Raw genomic sequence first — 12,645 nt, 5'->3', positions numbered from 1 at the left:
GTCTACACGGGGGTTTGCACTGCTTTAACTAAAGTGTTGCAAGTTTGTGTGTAGATGAGGTCTACGAGCTTGTTTTCTTGAGATTGTTTTCCAGTCATTTTATGCCCAAGTAACAGTAAAAGCCGTGAATAACAGGAAGGACTGCAGCTCAGCCTTCCAGCTAAGAAAATAACCTGTTCTCTTTGTGAGCCTGGGACCTCTGGTTCATTTCACAGTGAAGCTTTCTTTTAATTTACTTCTCCTACTTCAGTTTATTTTAGCTAACTTGGCTCAGTGTTTTAGTGCTGCATGAAGACAAAAAAATCATCAAACTGTTGGCTAGGAGCCATATTCAGTGAGGGAAAGGAATGAAACTATTAAACTGCTAGTGGAAAGAGGTTTTGCTGGAATTCCATGAAAGAAAACTCCAGTTCCTGGAGGTACAGCAAATATTAAATTTTGTAACTTCCACCTTCATAAGGAAAGGTTAGGATTAAGCAGTGTTCTCCACTACTGATACTCATCACATCACTTAAACTGTCACTGTTGTATCATTTCAAGACATAAAAAACATTCTCGGGATGGTCTGATATGTCACTGCGCTCAGATTGTATAGTAAAGAGCAGCAGTCGAAAGCCTCAAATTAGAAGTTCACTTGTAAAATTCTCCTATTGTATCCTGTTCTTTATGTAGCTCACTTCTGAGGCCCAGCGTTCAGATCGTCTGTCGGTCTTGCTCAGAAATCTCTCTTGGTGCTACTGAACTCTGCACCCTAATAATTTGAAGGGGTTGTTGCAATTCAGCCTGAAACATTTTCTTTGCTCCACCCACTCCCCATTCTTAAAGGCACATGCTCCCTGTGCAAAACACACATCCCTAGGGAGCAAAAGATTGGGATTAAGCCCTGCCCATAACCATAAAATAATTGTGCTAGTCTAAGGAAAGCTCTGTGTGTGTTGTTTTAAGTGTGCACGTAAGGGAACCTGAGTGAAAAGTAAATTTCTGCAGAACTGTTCAACTCATCCAGGTTGCTGGTTTTCCTGTTCCAGGTCCTACTGAAACATAAGCAAATGATGTCTAAAGACTTTTAGCAGTTTTCTTTTCCTTATAAGGACCACAGTTCAATACCCTTGTCTGTTGTGCTTGCCAGCAGTTATACAGTTGCTCTAGCTTTGTTATGTAGATCCCATTCACCCTTTCTTCCTTTAGCAAACAGGAAACCATATTATTTTTTGACAATGGAAAACTGTATTATTCCTCAAGGAAGAGAAATAGCATTTCTCCTGAGTTATGATTCTGCTTGGGATGTTTACCTCTTCTACTACTATTAATATTGATGGCTGAGTTAGTTACTTTGTGAATGGCATTCTCCACTTTCAACTACAGCTTATCTTCAAACTGCGATATATATGCGCTATAAAATATAGGTTTGTGACATATGGTAGTCAGTATTTTTCACTGTACACCCAGGAGGTTTTCACTAATGTGGAAAAGAGGAGGTTATACCACAGAAAAACCTACATTAAAATGATTAAATCAACAAAAAGAAGGAAAATCAGAGTTGATGTTGCAACTGCATCCATGTGTTACTCTTTTGGTGCTGGGTATTGCAGAGTTTTCCCTAATAACGTTATATAAAGGACAGTAATATCTATGCCTAATTGGATGAGACGTCTTACCTTTATTGATTTTTGTACATAAATTGTATTGGTTTAATAATGAGTAGGTCTGGTCAGAAAACAAGAATTCCAGTTCTCACACACAAAAAAGTGGAGGTTTTGAAATTTGTTTTTGTTCTGATATGGAGTGAAGCAGAGACTTTTTGAAAAATTTTGTGAAAAAAGAGAGAGAGAGAGAGAGAGAGAGAGACCCTCCCCACAGAATAGGCAATAACCCAGGTGAATGCCCTCACCACTGGGCTACTGGATATTCAGGTGCGAGTGGGTGTCTCTCGAGGTCATAGATACAGTATGTTAATTGTGAAAGGCAGCATGGCTACAGGGCTGCTGAGAGTGGGTTCGGGCCCCGGTGAAAAATTTTTTTCAGGCCCCCCAGCAAGGGCGGACTGGCTAAACAGGGCCGACAAAGCCAGGCCCTGGGCCCCCTTCCGGACTGCCGGGCCCTGGTAATTTGTACTCTCCCCCCTCCCCCTTGTTGGCCCTGCATGGCTATATGTCTGCCATATTAGAGACAATGGTCTATTCCCAGTTCTGCTTGCAGAGATTGTACAACTTCTTGATTACCTCACTGGCACAATGATGCTTGGCTTTCTCCTAAGATAGGAGTATATGGCTTTGCTCAACAAGGGCTGTGGAGGGCACAGAATTAACACCAGTCAGCAGGGGGGCTGGAACAATTTTTATAGTGGGCGTGCTGAGAGCCATTGAACCAAACTGTAAACCCTGTATCTAATGGAAACCACTTCAAGCCAGGGGGTGTTGTAGCATCCCCCACACCCCTAGTTCCAGCACCTAAGCCAGTCAGAAGCACTAGCACTAGAACTCAGTTCCCCCTGGTTTCCAATTCAGCATTCCTTCCCCTGACTTAAAAGAAGAGTTATTTCTGTGTCTTGTCTGGTGTTCAGGATGTGTGGGCCAGGGAGCATTTTCTGTATAGAGAAGGTCAATGAGGTCTAGAGCATGCTTTGTGTAAATAGAGTGTTCAGAGATTTTAGCACAGTGGTTCCCCAACTTTTTACTAAGACGACTTTTGTTCATTTTGTGTTTGTTTGAGGGCTTTTTGTTTTTGCTTTTGGATCTGCCATTACATATATGCACCCTCTGCCCCAGCACTGCAACCTAATCCCAGCTCATTGTAGAGAAGAGGCCCCGAGAGGGAAGTAGGAGGTCAAAGAGGGAGCCTGCCCCACAACAGCGGCTCCTCTCCCATGGGGCTAGGCTCAGCTTCCTGCTCCAGCCATTGAACCTGGTGCTTGGGGTTACAGCTCCACCATGGGGCCTACCATCCTTCCATGATGTCAAAAGTTGGGACAGGAGCTGCCCTGCAGGGTGGGGCCTCCCCTCTGCACTGGACCAAGAGAAGTGCACGCTTGCCTAGGGCCCAGGGTTGGGTTAGTCTAGCTCTAGACGTGGTGACTCATCTGTGACCCCTGGTGGGTTGGCACCCATCATTCAGAAAACACTGCTTTAACAGCCAGAGTGGAGCAAGCGTCACACGTACAAGTGATTATTTTCCATAGGTTTATGATTTAGCCAAATCTGGATAGATTTTCATAGAGTAATAGGCACCACCCTGACTCTAGGACTTATCTCTGTGCTCAACAGTATCTCCAGACAGTGGAGGCACTAGAGCTCTTAAAAAAAAATGTTTGGCAATTGTTTCAACATTGGCATAACTACTGAACCGTTTGTGCTGAAATGTCTGAAACAAAAATTCAGCCAGGGCAAAGAGCAAACATGGAAAATTGAAGCATGGACAGTTAGTTTGTCAAAAAGTTTATAAGCTACTGAAAAATAGGGGTTTATAATGGAAAGTGGTAGTATTAGGGGTTTATAATAGAAGGTAATTATAAGCATCACAATTTGCTCTGCCTTTGATAAGGTAAACCAGCAAATGGGTATTTAAAATATAAAAGTATATATGTGTTAAACTTATGACTGGCACACTACACAATACATTTTTAATGCACTATAGTATTAATGCACTGTAGTATAGAGGATTGATCATGGGACTTGGAGCTAGTCACTACTGAGTTCCAATCACAGCACTGCTGCAGTTTCCATTTGGGCAAATCACTTAACCTTTCTGCCTCACTTTCCTTATCTGTAAAACAGGGTAAGACATAAAGCCCATAATGCTGTAGGTACCAGCATGTTGGAGGCACATGGTTACAAAATGCTAGTCCCCAAAAGCAGCTAAGGCATAGTTCAATCCAGTCTTCCAGCAGAGAGAGAACTGTCTTAATCACGCTGGTGGGGGCACTGTCATGTTTTCATCATGTTCCCCAGCACAATTGTTCCTTCTGCATAGGTGGTCTCTTAGTTTCTGAGTAGTGGGAGGAGGTATTAGTATTTACTTGAAACAGAAAGCTGGTTTTAACCTTAACTATAGCAAACCTGACAGTCTGCTATAATACTGTACTTTGAAGATATAAAGTGCTGTGTGCCTATTACTAAATTATATTTATGGTCAACACCTATTCATAAATGAGCCAGTATAAAATTGTTCTAATTAATTGAAACACAAGAGAAATGTAATTATTCCTAATTACACATTGCTCTATTCAGCACCTAATTGTGTTGTAATTATACAATATATCTTGCAGAGTAAACCATTGAAGTCAGTAACTTGTGGTCAGATTATTACTAACTGCCTGCAGCAAGGTTTCTTGTTCCTTCCTCTGAAGCAGCTAGTACTACCCACTGTCAGTGTGACAGGACACTGATCTAGATGGATCACTGATCTGATCTAGTATGGCAATTTATATATTCAGCAGGACTCTGTGCAGAGGCAGGGATCTGCCCATATGGAGCAGCTTGCAAGATTGGGGCCTAAATTTACAACCCTGCTCGTAGTTAGGTATTTTTTGCAACATACAAATATCTGGTCCAAAGCTCCAGCTGTTCTAATGTGGGTCAAATTTTGCTGCTAATCAGCAGAAACTGTTTCCATTAATACTCATTACTTTAAAAAAATTAAATACAATAACTCAAAACAAAACATATTTTTGTAAAATATTCCATTACAAGAGTCTAAATGGAGGAGAGAGAAATTTAAAGCCAAAACAAATATTCCAAGTTAACACTTCTGTTTCTCAGTTGTCCTTCAGGACTGACCAATATTGGAAGAGTGCCCCAAATGAATAAACATCAATATTTTCATTACCAATATTAAGTATAGACAGGGAGATAAATCCAGTACTTTCTGAATTATTTGCCTGTTCCACTAAAACACCTGTAACTGGCTCTTGTGATTAGGCATTGCAGCATATACAGTCCATTAGCGAAGGTTCTCAAAATGTTGTACATACTATCGAGAAAAATATCTATTTCAATAATATGGACTACTAGACAAGTAAGAAGCTATTTGCATGTGACATTTACTACAGGATTACAAATCAGAACTTTTACTAATGGACTGTATACACTATAGTATCATATTATGTTGGCAACTGTCACCTGTTCATTATAAACATGAGCACTCAGCTTTGAGCATTTTCAAAATCTGCTACTAAGGAAGAAGAGCTTCTTTTTTTTTTTCAATCATCAAATGCAAGAGCCAAATGGTGGACTTAAATGATTTGTGAGGAAGCTGTACTTGTGCTGTCGCATCTTTTTTCTCTTTCAAAAAAGATTTGATCATGTATTCCTGCAAAAGCTCATGCTCCAATACGTCTATTAGTCTATAAGGTGCCACAGGACTTTTGCTGCTTTGAAAGATCAGAGAGACTCTTGAGGCAGGATTGTGTAGCAGTTTTAAAAGGAGATTTAGTAACAGGTATTTTGCCCATTTCAATCCTCCTTTTCTGTGGTCAGTTCACACATCAGGAATTTATATGTAACACCCATCATCTGCAAAAAGAGCAAGGAAATTGTTCTAGCCAAAACGAGAACACAGTTTCCACAAAGAACAGACCAGATGTGTGAATCCTGTCTTTCTAACACTGTGAAACATCTAGAACGGAAAATTAAAAATTAAAGGCCATTTGTCAGTTTGTTACTGAGACATAAAAATTCTGCGTTTGGAAGGAACATTGAGTGTGACCACTGTTAATGTATTGCAGCATGAGTGATGTGTAATATTGCACTCAGACCTGTGCAATATCTAGACAAAATTAGCTGAACTAAGAATTAATGAATGGTTAAACACTGTGTCAGATTCTGCCAGTCATGCCTTGAATTCCATTTCAAATAAATGTCAAGAACTTGCAGAGTCTCTCATACTAAATGATGTGGACAAGTGATATGTCTAACCTTGGTAGGAAAGCACTTGAAGAACGTTCATGCTTGTGTGGGATTGATGGGGAGGAGTTGAGTCAGGGAGAGAAATTCTGAATACACTAGACAGCAAGTGTGAAAAACCGGGACAGAGAGTGGGGGGTAAGAAAAAGCCCCAAATATCAGGACTGTCCCTATAAAATCAGGACATCTGGTTACCCTAGAATACACTGAAGGTGTTAGTGTTAGATTTTGGTTTTTAAAAATAGGAATTAATACTAAAAATGTTGCTGCAGTATGAAGCAAGCAGGAAGAAATGAGATCAGTCCTCTTGTGTCAGGAAATCTTCCATGTGTGAAACTGGATATTGTCAATTGAGACCTTCCTAATGCTTATAAGATAAAGGAAAAAAGTTCTAGCAGATTGAATAGCTCTCAGACTGACTCTCATGAGTGGGTGAGTTCAGAGACCAAAAAACAGTGTCCTCACATTTGAGATCTACCGAATCAGGTTTATACCATTCAGAACAGTAATCTCCCATTCTGCTACAGAAGGGAGAGGAATTGGTGCCATAGCATCGGATAGATTCATCCTGTTAGGATTATGCACTCCTTCTTTTTGTTCCATATTATAAAAATAATCCATAAAAATCCTAAGGACACAGTTCACTGTACCCAATGATCCTCCCAAGCTGGTAGAAAGAATTAAAAATAAACAAAAAATCCATAATGCTTATTTACAGCTGGACCAAAGAAACATTAGTAATTTCAGTAATGGATTTGATAGTTTTGTTCTAAAGATACTGTATCAAAATTGAACTACCAAACATAAAGATATTCTTCAAAAGGGACAATTTGTGACCAATCTAGAGGATGTTATAATCTAGGAAGATAATCCCCAAAGGAGCAGGCTGGCTCCTTGGAGAAATGGTCACAAATGAGTTTGTTCAGATCAACAGTTGAATTCATCTGCAGGGTACATCAGTTAGTGCATGAAAGTTATACATTCAAGTTTTATGAGAAGCTGGTAACAGTAGGGTCTGTTCCTAATTACTGTCACCATTGTGGAAATATTGAGTCAGTCATGGTCTTAAAAGATGTAAACACGAGGGAACCAAAGTTATTTCATGTAGTTCCAGACTTTGAACATATAATTCCTCACAGAACAACTATACTGTGTTTCCTTTTAGATGTTCGTTCACCCTGCTATTTCCCCTCTTCTCTTGTACTAGCCGTCTACCATATATATTTTGTTGATCATTTGTCTGCTGAAATGATAGCTCTTGTCATCTTACCTTTATTGTTTATAATGTCTATAGCATTGTGTCCCTTAGGTTGTTCACTTTAGTCTAGACCAGCAGTTCTCAAACTGTGGGTAAGGATTCCAAAGTGGTTTGTGACCCCTTTTTAATGGGGTCACCAGGACTGGCTTAGACTTTCTGGGGTTGAAGCTGAAGCCCAAGCCCCACTGCCTGGGGCTAAAGTCCAAGGACTTCAGCCCTGGGCGATGGTGCTCAGGTTACAGGCCTGGGGTGGTGGGGGTTGGGTGGTCTCAAGCTTCAGTCCCTCCTCCTGGGATCATGTAGTAATTTTTGTTGTCAGAGGCAGGTCGTGGTGCAATTAAGTTTGAGAACCCCTGGACTAGACTTATTTGAGAATGCTTGTGAACTGCCTGACATACTGCTGCATGTATTCTTGTTTACTGATGTTTTAGACAAAGCAGACCATCCTCTTGCCTTTAAAAGAGAATCATCCTGCACTAAAATATTTTGATATCTTTATGCCATTCTTCTTTGACTGTAGAGAGCTTTTGTCTAATATACATGAAGCAACTGTAAATATATTGTCTGCATGTCACGTGTAAAATTGGATGTTTTGCCTTTCAAGAGAAGACCCTGATTAATATGGAAAACACTTATCAGTCTCACCCTGTTATGAAACTTTATTTTTTATTCATATGGATAGGTTTTTATCTTTCACAAAGAAGTTAGTTTCCAAAGAACATTTCCCTTTTGCTAAAGTCCCACATGATCTTCCCAGAAAACTGACCTATTTTTAGCAAGCTAGAAGATCCTATTGTATGGCAGATTTATGAGAACAGCAATTCTAATCCATGAAAGGTAACCTGAATAAAAGTAATTCCCATTCCAAAGTATGGTAGCCATATTTTGCTAATATAGTCACAATAATTGATGAGCAGTTACTCTTTGATCTATTATAGAAGAATTGATGGGTAGTGAAACTCACCTAATTTATCTCAGTGTCTATTTATTACATTTACTGAATTTTGTCAAATAAGGAAGTGAACAAACATTAAATTAAGTAGAGATAATGCATTATAAAATATATTTTGCTTGCTTAATTTGACTATTGTCACTTAATAAATGAAACTATTGTATAAGTAGAAGTATTGCAGTGTGTCTTGTAAAAATACTGAGGTCTTAGTAATAACAAGGTTATCCTAAAACACTCCGTCATTAAAAGTTTTGCTGAGAAATGGGGAGCCAGCTGTTTGTGTGAATTTTGTGATGTGCAGATTAGAGAGGTGGCAATGTAATTTCTGCAGTCTCTGTTTCTCCAGTGCTACTTCCACTTCATTTTTATGTCATCTTCAGCAGAAGAGAGTATTTGAGATTTTAGGACACTTCCCCCCCCCCAATAAAATCCCTTCGCCTTTGTCTGTGTTCTTACACACACATACTTTTCCCTTTTGGAAAAGTACCATGAAGTGCTATACTGAAAATCAACTGTAATACGTGTATGACCAGTCACTTCATTGTTCTTTATAACTCTTCTCTCCTATTTTTGCTAGAGCTGTTCTCTTCACTTAGGGATTTTGTTTTGTTAAATTGTTTCATAATAGGACTATTGTATTGCCTAAACTATTTATTGGTCTGATTGCTCCAGAGGGGAGAGGGTAGTTTTCAGAGGAATCGGCCAATTAGACTAATTATGCCACCATACAAAGTGCAAAATTCCACTTAACTGACAAAGCTAAGGAGATGGGGACACTGAGCTGTTTGGATTACCTGGAATTTTAAATTAAGAGGTATTGTATATACACTTTTTGGGCCTTCATAATTAGCCAGTGAAACACTTCATTTGCAGTTTTCACATTCACAAATGGTCATTTTGATTATCTGCTATAACTTTTCTTCTGTCAGGTTCTTGAGGTGCTTTGTCCAATTAAGCAGTTCCTATTTTACAGTCATCTTGAACTCTTCTTGTGGCAGTGCCTTTCTCCCCTCGCAATATTTGATGTCTTTCTGCCCTTGCTGAGGCTCCTTCTGGACTTTCTATAAAGCAAGCCTGGAGCAGAGGATGGCAAACTGAGGACTTCCATTTGAGTAAAACCGCTGCTGCCCCATTAACTAATCTTTAATTCATCAGGCCTTCTTTTGATGATTTAGAGTCCATACTTCTACCTCAACTCAATTATATTCTGAAGGTCTTGTAAAAATAAATCCAGTTGATCAGATTTCTATTGAATTCCTACTGTGCTGAGATATGTAGAGTTGTAAAAGTTACACTAAATTTAGGCAAGCCTTGTTTGAAAAATGTGAAGCCTTTGCTTTACACATGCTTTGGTGGCTCTGTCATGCTGTGAACTAATTTACTAACTTTGAATGTATTTTGCAAGATTCCTTATTCTTCACACTTAATCATGCTTTTGCAATGACTTCCTCCTTCAGAAAATATGGAAACAAAGCTCTTCAGAACGTCAGTATTCTGTACTATTTACTCATATGCTTGTGATCTGAACCACAAATAAAGCCTGTTTTGATTTGTGTTTTAAATGCTGGTTAGTAAAATTCAAATGCAACCAGAGTAATCGAGACTTCTCACGTCAGTTGTCAAACTCATTCCATTGTTGCCTGGTCTCTTCTGCCAGAAAATATGACTTGTTAATTGAGAGCACTGTTTCCTTTTTTAAATGACTGGTTATTAAAATCTTCTTGACAGCACAGCTGTGTGAAGGAGGAAAAGAAATAAATGTGTGTTGGAAGGAGTTGAGTATGTGATTGAGATGATGACAGTGGGATCAGTGGCGGTGGTGGGTTTGCCCAAGAAACATGAACACAGTCTTAAACCTTGTAGATTATGTTGATTTTGTAGTAATTATTTAAAGGGACTAGATTGGACAAAAGCTATTTTAGCTCCTGGAATGAGTGGATATTTAAACAGGTATCATGTTTGTATTTCTTTTAATTATACTCTGCTCCTATTTCTTGTTTGAACTTTTTAGTAATTGCAGGCAACTTGACCTTCCTTTTCATATGTTATGAATGTCACAGTGCAGTTGTGCTTTAGCATATGGCAAGTTTGTGTATCTAAAATATTTGTAGTGTAGTGCAGATTTTAGTGATTTTTAATAACATAATTGGCTACCCTCATTGCCCAGTTTATGAAATTTTTCTGTTGTGTTGAGATACTTTATTTGTTTGGAAATAGCTTTTCTCATGTTACATTTTTAGTACAATATTGGAGCAGACAGGTTCCCAATGGGGATGTAATAGTTTTGGGTAATACAGAGTATTATGTATCTGTAGCAGTTATATAGCTTTTGCCAAGTTTTCTTACTTGGTTGCTATCATTTTTCAAAAAGAAATACTACCGAGAAGCAAACAAACTGTGGGAGAAAAGAACAAGAACTTTTGGAAGGGGAAATGTCTAGAGCAGGGGACCCCAAAATGTGGTACTTGTAATCATTGGTGTTAAGTGAGCTTGATGTTCCATCACTCATTTCACAGCAATTTTTAAGAAGGTTGTACATGCACCAGTGAAGTTTGGGAGCTGCTGGGCTAGAGCATCACTGGGAGGGGTCTTATGCTAAGTCTGATTGCTTATGGCATAAAGACTTTTTGAAATGGTATGCTATGACTGCAGGAAGCATAGAGAAGTTTATTTGATTCCATTAGCATCTACAAATTCTTGAACATCTGAATTGTTCCAGGTGTTGAAGAGCATGGTTAATCCAGGATGTATCCGCTTGGGTACAGAGTCAACTATTTCAGTAGAAGCAGCAAAGAATCCTGTGGCACCTTATAGACTAACAGACGTTTTGCAGCATGAGCTTTCGTGGGTGAATACCCACTTCTTCGGAAGCAGCAAAGAATCCTGTGGCACCTTATAGACTAACAGACGTTTTGCAGCATGAGCTTTCGTGGGTGAATACCCACTTCTTCGGAAGCAGCAAAGAATCCTGTGGCACCTTATAGACTAACAGACGTTTTGCAGCATGAGCTTTCGTGGGTGAATACCCACTTCTTCGGATGCAAGGCTTGCATCCGAAGAAGTGGGTATTCACCCACGAAAGCTCATGCTGCAAAACGTCTGTTAGTCTATAAGGTGCCACAGGATTCTTTGCTGCTTCTACAGAACCAGACTAACACAACTATTTCAGGTATGTTCAAGCTAATTCAGTCTGATTTTGAGGAATCTTAGCTATGAATTCTCTCACCCTTGGTAGCAGAACCATGGATGGAGAGAGTGATGGAAGGAGGAAAGGCAGGGACAAATAAGGAGTCTTCCCTGCTTGAGTTTCAGCCTGGGTTTGGAGGGGCTGGAAAAGCGTTGAGCAACAACCTGTGAATTGGACCTGTTCTTCACTGTAGAGATAGCTGTTCCATTATTGTCACTTCCCTTTGAAAAAGTAGGCTGCCAACATCTCTTACTAGACAGCTGCTCAAGAATCTGTTTCTTGACTGAAAGAATTATGTCAGTTATCACCCTGTATTGAATCTTCCAGCTGAGGTGGGGGGGAAGGAGGAATGTTATTGATAAAGTTATATAGTAGTAATTCTCACAGTAGCTGGAGTCTTCCAGTTTCGTAAACTGCAATCAATCTAGCTTTAGTCCTGTATAGGATGCAAACAATGCACTGGTTGCCTTGCTGGTTGATCTTTCTCATAATGGATAACCAGATGTCTTTGCAGATTATTTTAGATGTATCAGCATATTTTGATACAATTGAAGACAAAGTGTCATTGGCATGTCTGCAGGAATGGATGGGGTTGCTAATTTGTGACTCCTATCTTTCCTGACTTGTTTATCCCAAAGATTCATTTGCAAGCTTCTTCAGGGTTCTAGTTTGTTGCCCCAGCTGCCCAGTGAGAGGCTGTTAGGGAGAGGCTTGTGGGGTGTGTGCTGCCTTTGGTGTGTGTGTGAGATACCCCTAGCTTTGTTTCAGTTTTATTGGACCAGGATGTGTATTTGAGTGATTCACTCAATGTCTAATCAAGAGTAGGATTTAATATGACTGATATCATAGCTCTCTGATATTCAACCTAGTTTAAACTAACGTTATCCTTTTAGACTATGAGAGGCAGCCGAACGAAAGGGCAGCAGTTCTTCAGTCTCCTTTGATTATGTGAGTGTGTGTCTGCTATTTCTCACTTACGTTCACAGCCTTGGTGTTTTAATTGTATATCCAGGTAGCAGATTTGTCATGACTTTTCTTTTTCTCCCATCCATGCATCATGAAGGCTGCAACATTTATATCCATTGTGGCCTTTGCTACAATTAGCCATAATCATACCTTGAGATTGGATTACTGTAATGCACTCTACATGACATTATACCTGAAGACCATTCTGAAACTTCAGCTTGCACAGAATGTAATGACCCACTTAAATAGCAGTGCTTCCTTCAGAGGCAGGGGAAGAGGGGGCACTCGACTCCTGTACTCTATGACCTGAATTGGCTTCCAGTTTTTCTGGGTATAATTCTAAGTGATGGTTTAGATGTATAAAACTCTAATTAGTTGGGTC

General features: G+C 39.5%; 1 protein-coding gene across 3 annotated transcripts in view; it reads left to right on the top strand.

Moving 5' to 3' along the window:
• LRCH3 (leucine rich repeats and calponin homology domain containing 3) overlaps window positions 1–12,645 on the top strand; it is a 103,071-nt gene that overhangs the window by 25,875 nt on the left and 64,551 nt on the right. The gene's annotated exons all lie outside the window — the stretch shown is intronic.

Source organism: Mauremys mutica, chromosome 9 (genome assembly GCF_020497125.1).
Source record: "Mauremys mutica isolate MM-2020 ecotype Southern chromosome 9, ASM2049712v1, whole genome shotgun sequence".
Taxonomy (NCBI): Eukaryota; Metazoa; Chordata; order Testudines; family Geoemydidae; genus Mauremys; species Mauremys mutica.
Note: the sequence above shows the minus strand (reverse complement) of the source record. Positions and strands in the feature narration are given on the sequence as shown.